Source organism: Procambarus clarkii, chromosome 22 (assembly GCF_040958095.1).
Source record: "Procambarus clarkii isolate CNS0578487 chromosome 22, FALCON_Pclarkii_2.0, whole genome shotgun sequence".
Lineage (NCBI taxonomy): Eukaryota > Metazoa > Arthropoda > Malacostraca > Decapoda > Cambaridae > Procambarus > Procambarus clarkii.
Genome location: NC_091171.1, coordinates 40,200,445 through 40,220,065, shown reverse-complemented (window position 1 = coordinate 40,220,065; position 19,621 = coordinate 40,200,445). Strand labels below are relative to the sequence as shown.

General features: G+C 46.5%; 1 protein-coding gene across 1 annotated transcript in view; it reads left to right on the top strand.

Moving 5' to 3' along the window:
* Window positions 1-16,936, top strand: part of LOC123749183 (uncharacterized) — a 67,012-nt gene extending 50,076 nt beyond the window's left edge. The window contains exon 2 of the mRNA XM_069328878.1: window positions 13,672-16,936. The gene's annotated coding sequence lies outside the window, so the exon portion shown is untranslated. The remainder of the gene's footprint in view (window positions 1-13,671) is intronic.
* Window positions 16,937-19,621: the final 2,685 nt, after the last annotated feature.

Below are 19,621 nucleotides of genomic sequence, written 5' to 3'. Positions count from 1 at the left end.
GGACCAACCGGGCTATGGTGGGTATGTTGGCCTGCGGGCCGCTCCAAGCAACAGCCTGGCTTGACATCGAACCACATATATCAGATGTCACCCTAGCCCCACTGGACTGTGAAGTAGCCATAGACAGGATCCCCATGCATAGACCAAACTCTCACAAGTCAAGCCTGGCCTCGGGCCGGGCTTGGGGAGTAGAAGAACTCCCAGAACCCCATCAACCAGGAGAGGGGGGAGGGCTGGTGTAGTCCCAGAACCCCATCAACCAGGAGAGGGGGGGGGGGCTGGTGTAGTCCCACATAAACAACACGTCATCCTCCCAAGCATGGCTCCTAGACCCGACCGTCAGGTGTCAGGGGCTACCGCACAACTCCCGGAACCCCATCCAGGTACAATCCAGGTAATGCTGTAATGAAGGGCAATAAGGAGGCACGTGAAGAAGCAAACATTACGGTTACCTTGAGATGATTGCGGGGCTTAGCATTCCCCGCGGCCCGGTCCTCGACCAGGCTTCCTCTGGTTTCAGGAGGTTTCTAAGATGGAACTAAAGTTGAGGTGGATACAAGTGACAAAAGGAGAATAAGAACGTCCCTGAGCAGCATCGCGGTGTTGCAGATGAGGTACCTGATGAAATTTAATATATCAAAGGCTTTGATTTATCTGGCCCAGGGCAGATATCGCCATGGGTACTAAAAGAGCGTGCGGAACATTACGAGAACCACGACGGATAGTCTACAACACAACACTTAAGAAACAGTAACTGCCAGAAATGAGTAAACTTGAAGATGTGATGCACGTATTTAAGAAAGTGGATAGGCCGGAGGCCCTAAATTGCATATCGGCTTCCCTGACAAGCGTTCCCCGTAAGGTGGTGGGTAAAGTAATCAGGAAGAACACTGTGGAACATCTAATGAGAATGAACTGTGTCACTGAATAGGAAGTTGCGTCTGGCGAGCCAGATAAAGACAGGAGACAGAGAGAGAGAGAGAGAGAGAGAGAGAGAGAGAGAGAGAGAGAGAGAGAGAGAGAGAGAGAGAGAGAGAGAGAGAGAGAGAGAGAAACAGAGAGAGAGAGACAGAGACAGATAGACAGATAGACAGACAGAGAAAATGGATACTGACCTAACTCTAATTCAGACCGCTTCACACAGCCTTGCACAGCCAGCCCCAAACTATGAGGCACCGGCATGGCACTCAACACTCTGCCAAGCACCAAGAGACTGGCCACACCCAAACACTTGCTAACGTCAGAAGTAAAAAAAAAAAACAGCAATGAGACCAGGCCTCTGGAGCTCAGTTTGCCTACTTCAGAAGAGACGAAACCTGCGGAGACATGACCAGTATGTACAAGATCTTGTGAGAAATAGACGACTGGCAGGGGGAGCAAATACACTGAGAAAGGTAGCAGGTGAGAGGTAAGCACCAAAATGAGGCCGTGATACAAGGTATTCCTCACCTACAGTACGGACAGTAATCAAGCTGGTACCATAGAATAATTAACGTTTCTAGATAATTAAATGTGCCAGTTATCCCAGTAGCTAAGAGGGTGGTCCCTAGAACTAAATATCACCATTAGCAGCATAAAAATGCAAGCGAACAAGCTAGCTCACACACACACACACACACACACACACAGACACACACACACACACACACACACACACACACACACACACACACACACACACACACACGTTAAGACGCAGTAACGTATGTTTTAACTGAAGAATGCAGAAAAACTGGTTTGAAACGACACGTGAATAATGAAACTGAATGTGGAGCCCCGCACGGCACGGGGGTGACAGTGTCTGGAACACCCCTGGGAGCCCCAAGCTGATAAACACACCCCTCCCCCAGGGGTCCAAAACCAGCACCCCCAGGGGTCCACAACCAACACCCCCAGGGGTCCACAACCAACACCCCCAGGGGTCCACAACCAACACCCCCAGGGGTCCACAACCAACACCCCCAGGGGTCCAAAACCAGCACCCCCAGGGGTCCACAACCAACACCCCCAGGGGTCCACAACCAACACCCCCAGGGGTCCACAACCAACACCCCCAGGGGTCCACAACCAACACCCCCAGGGGTCCACAACCAACACCCCCAGGGGTCCACAACCAACACCCCCAGGGGTCCACAACCAACACCCCCAGGGGTCCACAACCAACACCCCCAGGGGTCCACAACCAACACCCCCAGGGGTCCACAACCAACACCCCCAGGGGTCCACAACCAACACCCCCAGGGGTCCACAACCAGCACCCCCAGGGGTCCACAACCAACACCCCCAGGGGTCCAAAACCAGCACCCCCAGGGGTCCACAACCAACACCCCCAGGGGTCCACAACCAACACCCCCAGGGGTCCACAACCAGCACCCCCAGGGGTCCACAACCAACACCCCCAGGGGTCCACAACCAACACCCCCAGGGGTCCACAACCAACACCCCCAGGGGTCCACAACCAACACCCCCAGGGGTCCACAACCAACACCCCAGGGGTCCACAACCAGCACCCCCAGGGGTCCACAACCAGCACCCCCAGGGGTCCACAACCAACACCCCAGGGGTCCACAACCAGCACCCCCAGGGGTCCACAACCAACACCCCCAGGGGTCCACAACCAGCACCCCCAGGGGTCCACAACCAACACCCCCAGGGGTCCACAACCAACACCCCCAGGGGTCCACAACCAACACCCCCAGGGGTCCACAACCCACACCCCCAGGGGTCCACAACCAACACCCCAGGGGTCCACAACCAGCACCCCCAGGGGTCCACAACCAACACACCCAGGGGTCCACAACCAACACCCCCAGGGGTCCACAACCAACACCCCCAGGGGTCCACAACCAACACCCCCTGGGGTCCACAACCAACACCCCAGGGGTCCACAACCAACACCCCAAGGGGTCCACAATCAACACCCACAGGGGTCCAAGACCAACACCCCCCCCCTCCCAGGGGTCCACAACCATCACCCACGGGGGTCCACAACCAACACCTACAGGGGTCCACAACCAACACCCACAGGGGTCCAAGACCAACACCCACAGGGGCCCACAACCCTCACCCCCAGGGGTCCACAACCAACACTCCCAGGGGTCCACAATCAACACCCACAGGGGTCCAAGACCAACACCCCCAGGGGTCCAAGACCAACACCCCCAGGGGTCCACAACCAACACCCCCAGGGGTCCACAACCAACACCCCAGGGGTCCACAACCAGCACCCCCAGGGGTCCACAACCAGCACCCCCAGGGGTCCACAACCAACACTCCCAGGGGTCCAAGACCAACACCCCCAGGGGTCCACAACCAACACCCCCAGGGGTCCACAACCAACACCCCCAGGGGTCCACAACCAACACCCCCAGGGATCCACAACCAACACCCCCAGGGGTCCAAGACCAACACCCCCAGGGGTCCAAGACCAACACCCCCAGGGGTCCACAACCAACACTCCCAGGGGTCCAAGACCAACACCCCCAGGGGAGGTCTTGAATAAGCAGAGGGAGAAAACGAACAAACAAAAGCCTACCATCAATAGACAAAGGAAGAATAACAGTGAACAGGAGACAAAGGGAGAAAGCAGTGCACAGAGTAATCGAATAAAGCAAAAACAATGAAGCGATAGACAAGCTTCTTTAAAACTAAGATACAAAGTGGATAAGAGAAACCGAGAGGTGGAATTAGACCGGAATTTACGACAGAAACAAGAAGTGAAAGAATGACGTCGTCCCCGTGACCTGACCTCGGGGGAGGATGGTGGTTGGGGGAGGGGGTGAGGTCAGAGGTCAACCCGCATACCATTCATTACCTCCACCGGTGAAGGGCCCCTGGCGGGTCTTGGCTACCCACCGCCTCAAGGCCGGCTGCTGGAGGCGCTGCTGGAGGTGGTAGTGGAGGTACTGCTGGAGGTGGTGCTTGTGGTGGTTGTGGTGGTGGTGGCGGGGCAAGCCTGAGTGGTGGTAGCCTTTGGGATGGTGGTAGTGGTGACGGCAATTATTAGTGTTGCAATTGGTGTCACTGCTGAGTAGGCTGTCACTGATTTTGCTCTTACTTCTACTGCCGCTTGTTTTCACTGCTGCTAATACCGCCGCTACTGATACTGCTGTCGTCACTGCTGCAGTGTTTCTGCTGTTGGCAATGCTGCGGCTGTTGCCTTCCTCGTTGATGTTGTTGTCGTTATCATGATTGTTGATGTTGATTGTATTAAGCAAGTTGTTGTTGTCAGTAGTGCAGCAGATACTGTTGTCACTGTTGGCATTACAGTGACTGCTGCTGTTGTCACTAGTACTACTGACCTTGTCTCTTATTGTTACTGTTTGTACTGTAATTATAAATGTTGGGGTCACTGTTGATGTGAGGGTCACTGTTGATGTAGGGGTCACTGTTGGTGTTGGGGTCACTGTTGGTGTTGTGGTCACTGTTGATGTTGGGGTCACTGTTGTTGTGGTCACTGTTGATGTTGGGGTCACTGTTGGTGTTGTGGTCACTGTTGATGTTGGGGTCACTGTTGGTGTTGGGGTCACTGTTGATGTTGGGGTCACTGTTGGTGTTGGGGTCACTGTTGATGTTGGGGTCACTGTTGATGTTGGGGTCACTGTTGGTGTTGGGGTCACTGTTGATGTTGGGGGTCACTGTTGATGTTGGGGTCACTGTTGGTGTTGGGGTCACTGTTGATGTTGGGGTCACTGTTGATGTGAGGGTCACTGTTCGATGTTGGGGTCACTGTTGATGTTGGGGTCACTGTTGATGTGAGGGTCACTGTTGATGTTGGGGTCACTGTTGGTGTTGGGGTCACTGTTGATGTTGGTTACATCGGGAAGTAGCAATTATAACTCAGCTTTTGGCTGCGCTGAACAACATCAATGTTGTTTAAGTGTTATAACGCTGTCGTGTCGTTACCTCACACCTCCCCGCCCCGCCCCACCACCAGGCCTCAGTTCCCTCAACCGGCCCGGACCCACCAGCACCCAGTCTACGGGCTCACCATAGTCCGTGCTACTTGGAACTTTTTGTTCCAGGTAGCGAATCTTTAACAACAACAACCAGCACCCAGGTGAGGGCATGTGTGTACCCCCGGTGTCCACCTTCCTCCATAGTCATGTGTTTATAGATACAAGTTACACACACACACACACACACACACACACACACACACACACACACACAGATAAAGACAGACTATTTAACACACGGGGCACACGCACTAGGGGACACAGGTGGAAATTGAGTGCCCAAATGAGCCAGAGACGTTAGAAAAAACTTTTTTTCAGTGTCAGAGTTGTTAACGGATGGAATGCATTAGGAAGTGATGTGGTGGAGGCTGACTCCATACACAGTTTCAAGTGTAGATATGATAGAGCCCGATAGGCTCAGGAATCTGTACACCTGTTGATTGACGGTTGAGAGGCGGGACCAAAGAGCCAGAGCTCAACCTTCGCAAGCACAACTAGGTGAGTACACTCACACACGGTGTTTCAACACGAGGATATTGTCAGTGTTATTGATATATCTGCTCCTTGTTACCCTCTATGGTTGTCACACCACCATAACCATTAGCACTAACAATAATCCACACTGTCATCAATACATCAATACCAGTAACATCATCATCAATACAATAGCTTCAACAGGGGCATAAATACAACTATAAAAATGAGAGTATGATACACATCTGAGTGCGAGAGCGTGGTCACATCTGAGTGCGAGAGCGTGGTCACATCTGAGTGCGAGAGCGTGGTCACATCTGAGTGCGAGAGCGTGGTCACATCTGAGTGCGAGAGCGTGGTCACATCTGAGTGTGAGAGCGTGGTCACATCTGAGTGCGAGAGCGTGGTCACATCTGAGTGCGAGAGCGTAGTCACGTATGAGTGAGAGGGAGTAGGCAGATGTGAGTTCACATATGAAAGGGAGAGACAGTTTTATTCGGCTTAATAAGTACATAAAGTTACTCGCCCTTCGATGTAGTGGAGCAAACGCTATCGAGTCACGTCAAACAATTCCTTAACTACACTCCAATGTTCTTTCAAACAAGCAAATTGCCCTTGAAATGACCTAGATGCAAACAGCTTTCACCCGCTTCAAATTTATAATCACGTTACATCTGCGGGAGTATAGAGTACTGTAGTTAAGATTAAGCTGCCTCGGCTGCCTCCTGGTTGATACCTGGTTGATGGGGTTCTGGGAGTTCTTCTACTCCTGAAGATGTTAAGGAGGCAGCCGAGGTAGAATCTTACAGGCAGCGCCACCTTGCAAGTGCGGCCAACCTCACCCGTAGGCAAGCTTGAGAAACTCGACCAGGATGTTGGGTAATATATATATGGATCTTTCTTGAATGTCAGTACTTGCGTCGTCTCATGTCTTGACCCTTTTTTTCCACATTCAGTCGTAGAATATGTAAGTGATTGTTTGGCAACATTTACAATTGGTCAGGTGTACATTGGCAGGTGATACAGAGTCCCAGAGGTACATGTGGCAGTCTAAACCAGGTACAGTACTGGTGTGAACAACTGTAAACCTGCTGACCCAACTGGGTGACCCGTAATATGTGGCTCGTCCTCTATGGTTGTATAATGATGGATGGAATGGCCAATGTATCTAGTCTCGGGTCTGTTTAATTTTGTGAGGGTGTTGTTGTTCGTTGTTATAGATTCAGCTACTCTGAACAAGTTCCAAGTAGCACGGGCTATGGTGAGCCCGTAGCTTCCCTGGCACCGGTCCGTCTAATTACCACAAGCTACCACAAACTACACAAACTTCAGAAAGCTTCCTGGCAATACGTTAGTAATGAATAAATATGATATATTTACTCATTATAATGTTGGTGCTGAATGTACAACACGAAAAAACATAATTTTAATCTGAAAAAGTATCTTTTTATAAAGAAATTAGACGAAAATAAAAAGCTGGTGACGCCAAATCAAGTCGACGATCCAAGCTTCGGTTAGGTTAGGTTAGGTTTGGTTAAGTTAGGTTAGGTTAGGTTAGGTTAGGATAGGTTAGGATAGGTTAGGTTAGGTTAGGTTAGGTCAGCCTAACTTAATATATCATATTTATTCATTACTAACGTATTGCCAGGAAGCTTTCTGAAGTTTGTGTAGTTTGTGGTAGCTTGTGGTAATTAGACGGACCCCCCTGGCACAGGAGCGGGGCAAGTAGCACGGGCTATGGTGAGCCCGTAGTGGACTTACCTGGCACAGGAGCGGTGCTGAGTGTGTTTTGGGGGGGTGTTCGTGGGGTTATATTACTGCCTGTAGGCTGGTGAGAGGCAAGCACAAGGGGTTGTGTGATGGGGGGGGGGGGGGGTACTGGGGGTGGTGGGGGAGTGTAGCCCCCGTGGGCACAGTGGTTCACCTTGGGGTCCGTTAACCAACATGGGGGTTACCCAGTATACTGCACCATTGCAGCTTGACACGCTCCCCCATCACCCCCCCCTCCCGCCCCCCCCCCCCTCAACTACCCCTTCCACCTTTTTTGTTGTTGTACCGTGCCTAGTCAATCTTCTGTCCCCACCCCCCCCCCACCCCCACTCTCTACCTCCTTCAAACCCTACTCAACTCGTCCTCTCCACCCCCTCCCCCCCCCCCACCATCCCCTCGCAACCCTCGAGCACAATGTCTAATTACCCTCCCCCCTAATTACCCTAATTAATTAATTTTAATATTGTTGTCGTGCCCTCTCTCTTATGTCCAGCCGTCTCATTCTTCTTCACAACGACCTTCCATCATGTCCAATCTCCCAGTCCCTACACCGTGTCCAATATATATATATATATATATATATATATATATATATATATATATATATATATGCAAACAAGCCTGAATGGTCCCCAGGACTATATACAACTGAAAACTCACACCCCAGAAGTGACTCGAACCCATACTCCCACAACTGGTATGTACAGGGACGCCTTAATCCGCTTGACCATCACGACCGGACATAAGGAAGTGATAGCCGAGGCTATTTGAACCACTTCCCCGCCGGCACTCGGATGGTAATCTTGGGCATAGCATTTTATCAAATCACCTCATTCTTTGGGGCACACGTGAGGAACACAAATGCAAACAAGCCTGAATGGTCCCCAGGACTATATACAACTGAAAACTCACACCCCAGAAGTGACTCGAACCCATACTCCCACAACTGGTATGTACAGGGACGCCTTAATCCGCTTGACCATCACGACCGGACATAAGGAAGTGATAGCCGAGGCTATTTGAACCACTTCCCCGCCGGCACTCGGATGGTAATCTTGGGCATAGCATTTTATCAAATCACCTCATTCTTTGGGGCACACGTGAGGAACACAAATGCAAACAAGCCTGAATGGTCCCCAGGACTATATACAACTGAAAACTCACACCCCAGAAGTGACTCGAACCCATACTCCCACAACTGGTATGTACAGGGACGCCTTAATCCGCTTGACCATCACGACCGGACATAAGGAAGTGATAGCCGAGGCTATTTGAACCACTTCCCCGCCGGCACTCGGATGGTAATCTTGGGCATAGCATTTTATCAAATCACCTCATTCTTTGGGGCACACGTGAGGAACACAAATGCAAACAAGCCTGAATGGTCCCCAGGACTATATACAACTGAAAACTCACACCCCAGAAGTGACTCGAACCCATACTCCCACAACTGGTATGTACAGGGACGCCTTAATCCGCTTGACCATCACGACCGGACATAAGGAAGTGATAGCCGAGGCTATTTGAACCACTTCCCCGCCGGCACTCGGATGGTAATCTTGGGCATAGCATTTTATCAAATCACCTCATTCTTTGGGGCACACGTGAGGAACACAAATGCAAACAAGCCTGAATGGTCCCCAGGACTATATACAACTGAAAACTCACACCCCAGAAGTGACTCGAACCCATACTCCCACAACTGGTATGTACAGGGACGCCTTAATCCGCTTGACCATCAAGAATGAGGTGATTTGATAAAATGCTATGCCCAAGATTACCATCCGAGTGCCGGCGGGGAAGTGGTTCAAATAGCCTCGGCTATCACTTCCTTATGTCCGGTCGTGATGGTCAAGCGGATTAAGGCGTCCCTGTACATACCAGTTGTGGGAGTATGGGTTCGAGTCACTTCTGGGGTGTGAGTTTTCAGTTGTATATAGTCCTGGGGACCATTCAGGCTTGTTTGCATTTGTGTTCCTCACGTGTGCCCCAAAGAATGAGGTGATTTGATAAAATGCTATGCCCAAGATTACCATCCGAGTGCCGGCGGGGAAGTGGTTCAAATAGCCTCGGCTATCACTTCCTTATGTCCGGTCGTGATGGTCAAGCGGATTAAGGCGTCCCTGTACATACCAGTTGTGGGAGTATGGGTTCGAGTCACTTCTGGGGTGTGAGTTTTCAGTTGTATATAGTCCTGGGGACCATTCAGGCTTGTTTGCATTTGTGTTCCTCACGTGTGCCCCAAAGAATGAGGTGATTTGATAAAATGCTATGCCCAAGATTACCATCCGAGTGCCGGCGGGGAAGTGGTTCAAATAGCCTCGGCTATCACTTCCTTATGTCCGGTCGTGATGGTCAAGCGGATTAAGGCGTCCCTGTACATACCAGTTGTGGGAGTATGGGTTTGAGTCACTTCTGGGGTGTGAGTTTTCAGTTGTATATAATCCTGGGGACCATTCAGGCTTGTTTGCATTTGTGTTCCTCACGTGTGCCCCAAAGAATGAGGTGATTTGATAAAATGCTATGCCCAAGATTACCATCCGAGTGCCGGCGGGGAAGTGGTTCAAATAGCCTCGGCTATCACTTCCTTATGTCCGGTCGTGATGGTCAAGCGGATTAAGGCGTCCCTGTACATACCAGTTGTGGGAGTATGGGTTCGAGTCACTTCTGGGGTGTGAGTTTTCAGTTGTATATAGTCCTGGGGACCATTCAGGCTTGTTTGCATTTGTGTTCCTCACGTGTGCCCCAAAGAATGAGGTGATTTGATAAAATGCTATGCCCAAGATTACCATCCGAGTGCCGGCGGGGAAGTGGTTCAAATAGCCTCGGCTATCACTTCCTTATGTCCGGTCGTGATGGTCAAGCGGATTAAGGCGTCCCTGTACATACCAGTTGTGGGAGTATGGGTTCGAGTCACTTCTGGGGTGTGAGTTTTCAGTTGTATATAGTCCTGGGGACCATTCAGGCTTGTTTGCATTTGTGTTCCTCACGTGTGCCCCAAAGAATGAGGTGATTTGATAAAATGCTATGCCCAAGATTACCATCCGAGTGCCGGCGGGGAAGTGGTTCAAATAGCCTCGGCTATCACTTCCTTATGTCCGGTCGTGATGGTCAAGCGGATTAAGGCGTCCCTGTACATACCAGTTGTGGGAGTATGGGTTCGACTCACTTCTGGGGTGTGAGTTTTCAGTTGTATATAGTCCTGGGGACCATTCAGGCTTGTTTGCATTTGTGTTCCTCACGTGTGCCCCAAAGAATGAGGTGATTTGATAAAATGCTATGCCCAAGATTACCATCCGAGTGCCGGCGGGGAAGTGGTTCAAATAGCCTCGGCTATCACTTCCTTATGTCCGGTCGTGATGGTCAAGCAGATTAAGGCGTCCCTGTACATACCAGTTGTGGGAGTATGGGTTCGAGTCACTTCTGGGGTGTGAGTTTTCAGTTGTATATAGTCCTGGGGACCATTCAGGCTTGTTTGCATTTGTGTTCCTCACGTGTGCCCCAAAGAATGAGGTGATTTGATAAAATGCTATGCCCAAGATTACCATCCGAGTGCCGGCGGGGAAGTGGTTCAAATAGCCTCGGCTATCACTTCCTTATGTCCGGTCGTGATGGTCAAGCGGATTAAGGCGTCCCTGTACATACCAGTTGTGGGAGTATGGGTTCGAGTCACTTCTGGGGTGTGAGTTTTCAGTTATATATATATATATATATATATATATATATATATATATATATATATATATATATATATATATATATATATATATATATATATGTGTGTGTGTATCTATATCTGTCCTCTATATTATATGTTTCTTGCCAGAAACGCTATGCGTACTACTGGCTTTAGGTATTGTATGTACTAGCTCTATCTATAAATCAATCAGAATGTTTGTAACTGCATCTATGTATGTACTTTTCCTAAACAAAATATTATTATTATTATTATTATTATATTGCTGCTCCCTCACGTGGAGAAGATCACTCGTGTACTGCAGACAGGGAGAGAGCTGCTCGTGTCACTACCCTGACCTCACTTGGTTACGTTGCATTATGTGTGCACCTCACAGCTCATTTAGCTCATTATAGAAGTCATTCTCCACTCTGCGTCCTCTACACCACCTTCCGTCTTCAGCATGTTAAAGGGCGTCTCTCTCTCTCTCTCTCTCTCTCTCTCTCTCTCTCTCTCTCTCTCTCTCTCTCTCTCTCTCTCTCTCTCTCTCTCTCTCTCTCTCGATAGGAATTTCTGAAATGTTCTAATGTGTACACGTCTTTGCCTTTTATATGGCGCATAAAAATCAATATCTCATTTATATGTAGTATTCATCACTATAGGAACTGTCTCCACTTTCTTCACAAACTTCGAATTCATATTTCCATACAAAAATAGCATTCAATAAAAATAACAATAGAAGAACGTTACATACCGCTGTTCTTGTTGTTGTTGTTTAAGATTCGCTACCTGGAACAAAAAGTTCCAAGTAGCACGGGCTATGGTGAGCCCGTAGTGGACTTAAGTAACATACCGTAAAGACGCTGGAAGTGTCACAGGCGAGTAAGGGGAGGATCGACCACACCTACAGAGGCTTAACTCCCATATAAGTCAACAAAATACGCGCGTCAGAATCATATGCGGCGTATATCTACCAAATTATTTAATTAATTTATTTTCAATAAATCACTCCGGCGCCGTAGCAACACTTGGTGTCGTGCATACAACAGCGAGAAATATGAAGTTGGCGATTATTTGCATTTGTAGTACGTGGGTAAAGCATTTATAGCGTTGTGGTTCGAACAAAACTCGTCAGTGAAGCACTTGTTCCGGAAGTGTTCGAACGAAATCAGTTGTGAGTCGTGTGTAAACCGCTTTTCATTCATAAACAGGGGGTTTGGTGGGTGGATGGAATCACTTTTAGATCTTTGTTTGGAGGACGACTGCAACCCGTCCTCGACTCAAGTCCATTACATTTCAGCCCGTCCTCCAAACAAAGATCCAAAAGTGATTCCATCCACCCGCCAAACCCCCTGTTTATGAATGAAAAGCGGTTTACACACGACTCACAACTGATTTCGTTCGAACACTTCCGGAACAAGTGCTTCACTGACGAGTTTTGTTCGAACCACAACGCTATAAATGCTTCATCCACGTACTACAAATGCAAATAATCGCCAACAGAACCTAAACACCTAACCTAACCTAACCTATGCCTATATATGCACAATATGCTAATATATTATAATATTAATTTATATTTGAGAAAATTCTTGTTTTGAATGAACAGCAAGTTAAAATTTATGAATGCGTCTGTGGGGGCGACCCCTGGATGCAATGGATTTGAGTCGAGGACGGGTTGTACATTCAGCGGTCGACCCCACAGACGCATTCATAAATTTTAACATGCTGTTCATTCAAAATCGGAATTTTCGCAAGTATAAATTAATATTATAATATATTAGCATATTGTGCATATATAGGTATAGGTTAGGTTAGGTGTTTAGGTTCTGTTGGCGATTATTTGTATTTGTAGTACGTGGGTGAAGCATTTACAGCGTTGTGATTCGAACAAAATTCGTCAGTGAAGCACTTGTTCCGGATATGTTCGAACGTCAGCAGTTGTGAGTCGTGTGTAAACCGCTTTTCATTCATAAACAGGGGGTTTGGTGGGTGGATGGAATCACTTTTGGATCTTTGTTTGGAGGACGGGCTGACAACTGATTTCGTTCGAACACTTCCGGAACAAGTGCTTCACTGACAAATTTTGTTCGAATCACAACGCTGTAAATGCTTCACCAACGTACTACAAATACAAATAATTGCCAACCTAACCTAACCTATGCCTATATATGGACAATATGCTAATATATTATAATATTAATTTATATTTGAGAAAATTCCCATTTTGAATGAACATCATGTTAAAAATAATTAGCACCAGTAGTCTGGTGGTTGGTAGTGGTGGTTGTGTGTGGTGGTGGTTGTGCGTTTGGGGTGGTGTGCGCGCGCAAGGAGGCGGTTAAGGTCCGTGGCACCAAGAGGCAGTAATGTCAACACGTCTGCTGAACTGCTCTATTAAATTTGGTTGAAGTTCTCGGTATATTACTGTCCTTAGGCTTCTCTTAGGGCAATCCAAAGTTATATATAACTCCATCCTGATAAGAACATATACTTAGATTAACTCCTCGATTTTGTCATACATTCAGAGACAACTTTGGGAGTGGAATTCATGGGTAACAGACCATCAACAAGTTGTGCTTGTTGCGCATTGCTTCCGGCACATGTTCTTTTGTGTAGGTGTATGGCGCAAATATTTTAACACTGTCTTGTTAATAAAACTTGTATGACAAATTTCATTTATATATGTATTATATAATATTTATTTTAAAAATGTGTTCAGTGGGAGAAAAAAGTTAAAACACTATTTAAAAGGCAGTATACCATATATGACGTATATTTATCTTATTTCAGGTGGATGGCAGGACGGCGAGCGTGTTGCAGCGCTCCTGGACGAACACATCCCAGCGAACGTTTCTCTTGGCTAGGACACGTCAGTGTTGGAACCCAGTGGGACACATCACGGAATGCCAATGTATCATTGCATTTTATAAGCGCCATAGTGACAGAAGTCGAGATTCTGTCAAATACTGATGCTACACTGTGTCCAGGTCAAATGTAGTGACCTGCTGATAGCAGTGTGGGGTGTCATGTAGGAAAAGGCTAGTGTGGGAGTGGATATGCGGTAGATGTGGTATGACTGTCCTGCAGTTGTGGAGGTGTGATGTAGTGTGTGTGTGCTCAGGGTGGGCGACTGTAGCTGCGCAGTAGACAAGACGAAGACCGGTGTATGTGGGTGGTGTTACTACCTTGTGTGTTGTACGCTATGGGTGTTGATGGAGTGTGGCTATACTGCAAACGTGGAGGTGTGGCACGGTGTGTGGGAAGCGGAATGTGTCTGGAGCTGACTAGCACAGTTAAGTGTACATTTGAGTGTACACGCTGGAGTGAGCATGAGCACAGCGTCAGAGCTGTGCATCACATAAGCCCCCCTCATTGCAGTGACTGCTGCAACTCCTCCTCCTTTCGCTGTTTTATCAGACTCAGGTTGAATCAATTGGTCGCGGGAAAAGTGAAATAAATATATAGTTTGTAAGTTAAAGGTAGGGAAAGGTGAGCCAACACTGAGGCACTAAAAGGACGCTGTTGCTGGTGGAACCTGCTGCAGCGTACCTGGAGGAGGGAGGCACACTGGTCTTGTGAGGGTCACGGACGCCACCGGGGCCTGGTACAGCCGACCACACCCACCACCACGCCCACCCTCAAGACAACCACTGCCGACTCACACTCGTGTACAGCCTGTCACCACCACCACCACCGCATCATGTACCAACACCCCTTTTCCCTACCCCCCTCTCCTCCACTACTACCCCTTCCTAAACCACCATCACCACCAGTCCTCGACTCTTGTTGTAGTCTCAGTGACCCAGACTCCTTGTCTATTCACCCTCATATATCGACTCTAGGTCATGCCCTAATTAATAAACACAACTTTTACCTGTAGCAATATTTGTGTATACAGTACTGGATGTCCACTCCACTTTCCTAACAAAGTGTCGCCGACACGACACAGTCACTATGAAACCATACATAAGGTGACACCTGATGTAGTGTAAACACCTCACTGTCTTCCCCTTCCCCACTGATACTGGAATACCAGATTACTCAAGTACCACAACTACTATCACACCTGCAGTACCAATGTTTACCACCTGGCGCTCACAAGAGTGCCTGTGAGGTGCACGATAAGGTACGCCAAACAAAGCGAGCAGAACACAAGCATCAGAGTACTGTACTATACCTGTACACTGTGAGAGAATGGGAGCGGTAATAAGCCAAATCTCTAATTATTTGTTCTCCCTCTAACATTTATCCTGGCAAACAAAAATTACTCTATCAGATTAAAGATGAGCCCAACATCCTCGTGAATACGATCTGCCTCCTGTATAGTTGCTCAAGGGGAGAGAGAGAGAGAGGGAAGGATAAGGGAGAGCAAAAGAGAGAGAGGGAGAGAAGGATAAGAGAGAGAGAGAGAGAGAGAGAGAGAGAGAGAGAGAGAGAGAGAGAGAGAGAGAGAGAGAGAGAGAGAGAGAGAGAGAGAGAGAGAGAGAGAGAGAGAGAGAGAGGAAGAGAAGGATCAGGGAGAGAGAGAGAGAGAGAGGAAGAGAAGGATCAGGGGGAGAGAGAGAGAGAGAGAGAACACAAACCTGCATCATAGGAAGCAAATGTGGAAAGCCCGAGTCGAAACTTGCTGGAGTTGCCCTAGCACGGCAACGCCCTGTTAACCATACATCACATCCATGTCAAGTGTGTGTGTGTGAAGTGTCTCCACACCTACACCCTCCACGGTCACAGCTGACCACTGCACCACCTTCACCTCCTTCCGTGTCTGTGTACGTGTGCTATCTAGACTATCATGTGTGTGTGTGACGAGACTTGCTGTGTTTAAGAGTATTGTATCTATCATATCAAATGGAGTGAGGACATACTTGTGCCATGAGTCACACACTCCCATCATGTATGTAATTCAATCCTGTAATTTAAGTATTTCAAACCTCAGCTTGTAAGCTCCATGATAATAATAACTAATATTAACAATAATAGTAATAATAATGTTAATAATAATAAGTGATCATTAGAATTATAAAAAGCTATATGAAAGGGCAATCCCCTAACACCCGCTACCCCTTGTAATATATGACAAGCTGTACTTAGCAATTTTCCCATATGAAGGTGATGTGTATTGTTTAATATGGGCAATATTCCTTACTATTGACAGACGTTATTGTGTTCGACTGTAGACCTGTGCTATAGCATATAGAAGACGGTATACTGCATATCTATTGCCCTGTTCTCTGGCTATCTTCAGCGATGGAGAGGGTTCCATTATAATATCTAGACAACTGGAAATAGAATACGGTACATTACTAAAGAAATGTTTCTAGCACTCTGGTGACTGGGATTGTTTCTCATGCTAAAGATGACGATACTGATGGAAATGAGAAACAAGACACTTGTTAAGGAGACTGTTATTAGGCCACTTAACGATAGCTTAGAAAGAACCACTTTATCAAAAACTCCCCAGTAGGGTGTCACGAGAGAGACTGTCTAATGCTTGCATACTGCCCTTGTCATACATGCACAAGGACTTGTATATAATACAATAGTTATGATGTATTATTAAGGATATATTTGTTTTCAATTGTACTGTATAATTATTTAAGCAATATATACTTATACAAACAGTCGAATTTTCCATCAGCGCTCGGTGGTCTAGAGAGTACAGTACTATTTGGAAAAAGGCATAGTCTATTCTGTTACAGCTGACTCTCAAGCGCTGACACCTTCAGGAAAACTTTGTGAATTCTGGCTTGGAATTCAAGTATTTTCATGATTATATACAGTATATATATACAGTATACACACACAAACACTGTAATAATAATATATATATAATCATTGATCCACATGTGAATAAATCATTTATATAGACAGGGAAGTTCTGTCATAAATTGTAGCTGTACATTGAACGTAGCTTTTTATTGTCTATCTGTTATCAGCTCAAACAATGTACATATGCATAGGGTTTGTACTGGAACTAACAATGATCACCTGTGCTCCAGCTGGGCAGTCTTGTTTACTGCCCACTCTGTTGTAGGGAATAAATGTTATGTAAACACATCCTCTTTTTTTTTCTCCACAACCTAACTTATGCCAAACACATATATAATGTATAAACTCTATACATTATACCATAGGTCACCAAGAACTCTGTCACAAACTAAGAACATTCTCAGATTTGTAGATTCAGCACAGCCTCAAAACATTCTTGTTCAGCTGCAAGAATGATCCGGCTGGCCCCAACACTGGCTGCATGCTTACAGTGAACAGAACAAGCATAGTCAAAATTCCAGCAAGGTATGTACTTCTTAATGTCACAGAAGGCATAGCCTGGGATGTGATGGAGAACAAACATCAAGTAAGGTTATTTGAAAAAGAGGAGAGGAGCAAAGAACAGGAAGAATGGACATGCAGTGAATGGAGGGGAAGGTGGAAATGAGTTTCCAGTCAGGTTTGTTAAAATACTACTGGGATAAAAAAAAAAAAAAAGTAGCAAAAGAATTGAGGAATGAGAGAATGGAAAAATGGTCGTTTTTATGGAGGTCATCAAGAACTCACCAATCCAGGTCCAGATAGATGAAAGTATTACAGATAATTTCAAAACTGGAAGTAATGCAGGTGAGATTCAACATTAGTCAGCGTGCCAATATTTAACAAGGGCAAAAATAGGATAAAAGGTTCTAAAAACAGCTATGGATGCAAGAAAATTGTCCGAGAACAATGCTTACAGTTAAAATTGGCCAAAAATAATGGTTCTGATGAAAACTCTAAAAGGAACTAAAAATCAACAAGATTAAAAGAGAGAAAGACAATGAAAACAAATAGTAGTACTGTATCACCTCTATTCACAAACATAGAATTAACTGTGTAATGGATGTGTGATGGAAGAAAAATAGGGGATAAGAAAAGGAGCATCATTCTGGATTAAAAGATCAGTGGTGCCACTGGAAACAACTTAAGAAATTAAAATTTTAAGTTTACATAAAAGCCCATTTTTACATAAAAATCCAGCAGACACAGACCTTTCAATGCTTGCTTGACCATAGTCCAGCCCAACCCGTCCTCGGACCAAATCCATTCTATCCAGTGGTCGACCCCAAATACGCAGTCATCAATTTTAACATTCTGTTTATTCAAAACAGAACTTTTCTCAAATATAAATGATTATTATTATATATTAGCATATTGTGCATATTTAGGCACTGGTTAGGTTAGGTTAAGTATTTAGGTTCTGTTGGCAATTACAGTATTTGTATTTGTAGTACGTGGGTGAAGCATTTAGTGTTATAGTGTGAACAAAAGTCGTCAGCGAAGCACTTGTTCCGACATCATCAGTTGCAAGTTGTGAGTAAATTGTTTTCCATTCATAAACAGGGGGTTTGGTGGGTGCATAGAATGGACTTTGGGTCTTTGTTTGGAGGACAGGCTGTCCAGCCAGATTAGTCAACTGATTCAGTTGGGGATCATTAAACCACCTCTTTTTACCCTTTTCCTTTACCCCAAAGAACCCACAGCCTCTGAGTTGGCCCAACTTCTAGCTGAAGGAAAATTGAGGAATATACAAGTAGTCATGCATAGAAAATGAACAGGTGGCAAATCCACAGATAGCTCGAGTCTTCAACCCAGCTGACATCCAAAAAAAACACCAGAGGCTGTTGGCTTCACACAAAGCACTTAAGCCCCACCACTGCAACAAGGTAGCTGTCAAAGGGTAAATTGACTTCTAAAAGCATGGTTTGTGCTATCATTATGGTCAATGTTGATCAATTCCCATGGGTGCTTTTTACCTTGTCAATATACTAGTACTGTTAACTTACTGTCATTCAAAGATGAGAACAGTATTTGTTGCTAATCTAGGATAGTCCAGCTCAGCCTGGGTTTGTTACCTACATCCTTATTTATGGCAACAATCACGGGATGCTGACCCAACGACTCGTGTTGCGTCACAGATGGCCTACCATAAAATAGGTGCACTAAAGTACAGTAGTCAACACGGCCAGCTCTCAACTGAGAGCTGGCCGTGTGCCTTTCTGTCTTGTGCTGGTGCTTTTCAATCCCGGCCGTGCTTTTCTGTCTTTTTAGTCCCTACCAAGGCGGGACTAAAGAGCCAAAGCTCAACCCCCGCAAGCACAACTAGGTGAGTACTGAATGGTCGAGTGCTTGATCGCACAACAAGATGTTTGGGCACATTTCCTTGTACCCGATGCCTTTGTTCACCTAGTATTAAATAGGTGCAGTACCTTGGAGTTAAGCAACTGATGTAAGTTGCATCCTGGGAAAAGTAGATTACTAGCCAGGGTGACCTCAATAAGCCTGATAGGGTTCATATTCCCAGCAATGGGAAATCATGTCGAGGTTCTGAAGCCAAACTTACTATTACTGTCTTGTAGTTTCATGTGATCGGTGCTGGGCACACTAACAACTACCCTGTGACTAGTAAGGGCACTTCATAAGCCACACTAAACTGCCCTCAGTATAGTAAAGCCCACAAGCTTCCCCAACATCAACAGGGTCCATGTGGAAATGGATAATGCTACAAAGTTTTCCTATTGAGAATACCTATTCAGTAAATACAATACCACTACATTTATAAAGACAAATGTACCACTACATTTGTAAAATTTGTTTCAAAGCAACGATCTTGTCTTTTATTTCTTAACAAGGCACCCAAACTAAAGGGCCAGTACTTTAGAGTTCGAGGTGAATCAGTCAACATATGCAAAACACTGCCCAGTGACAGGAG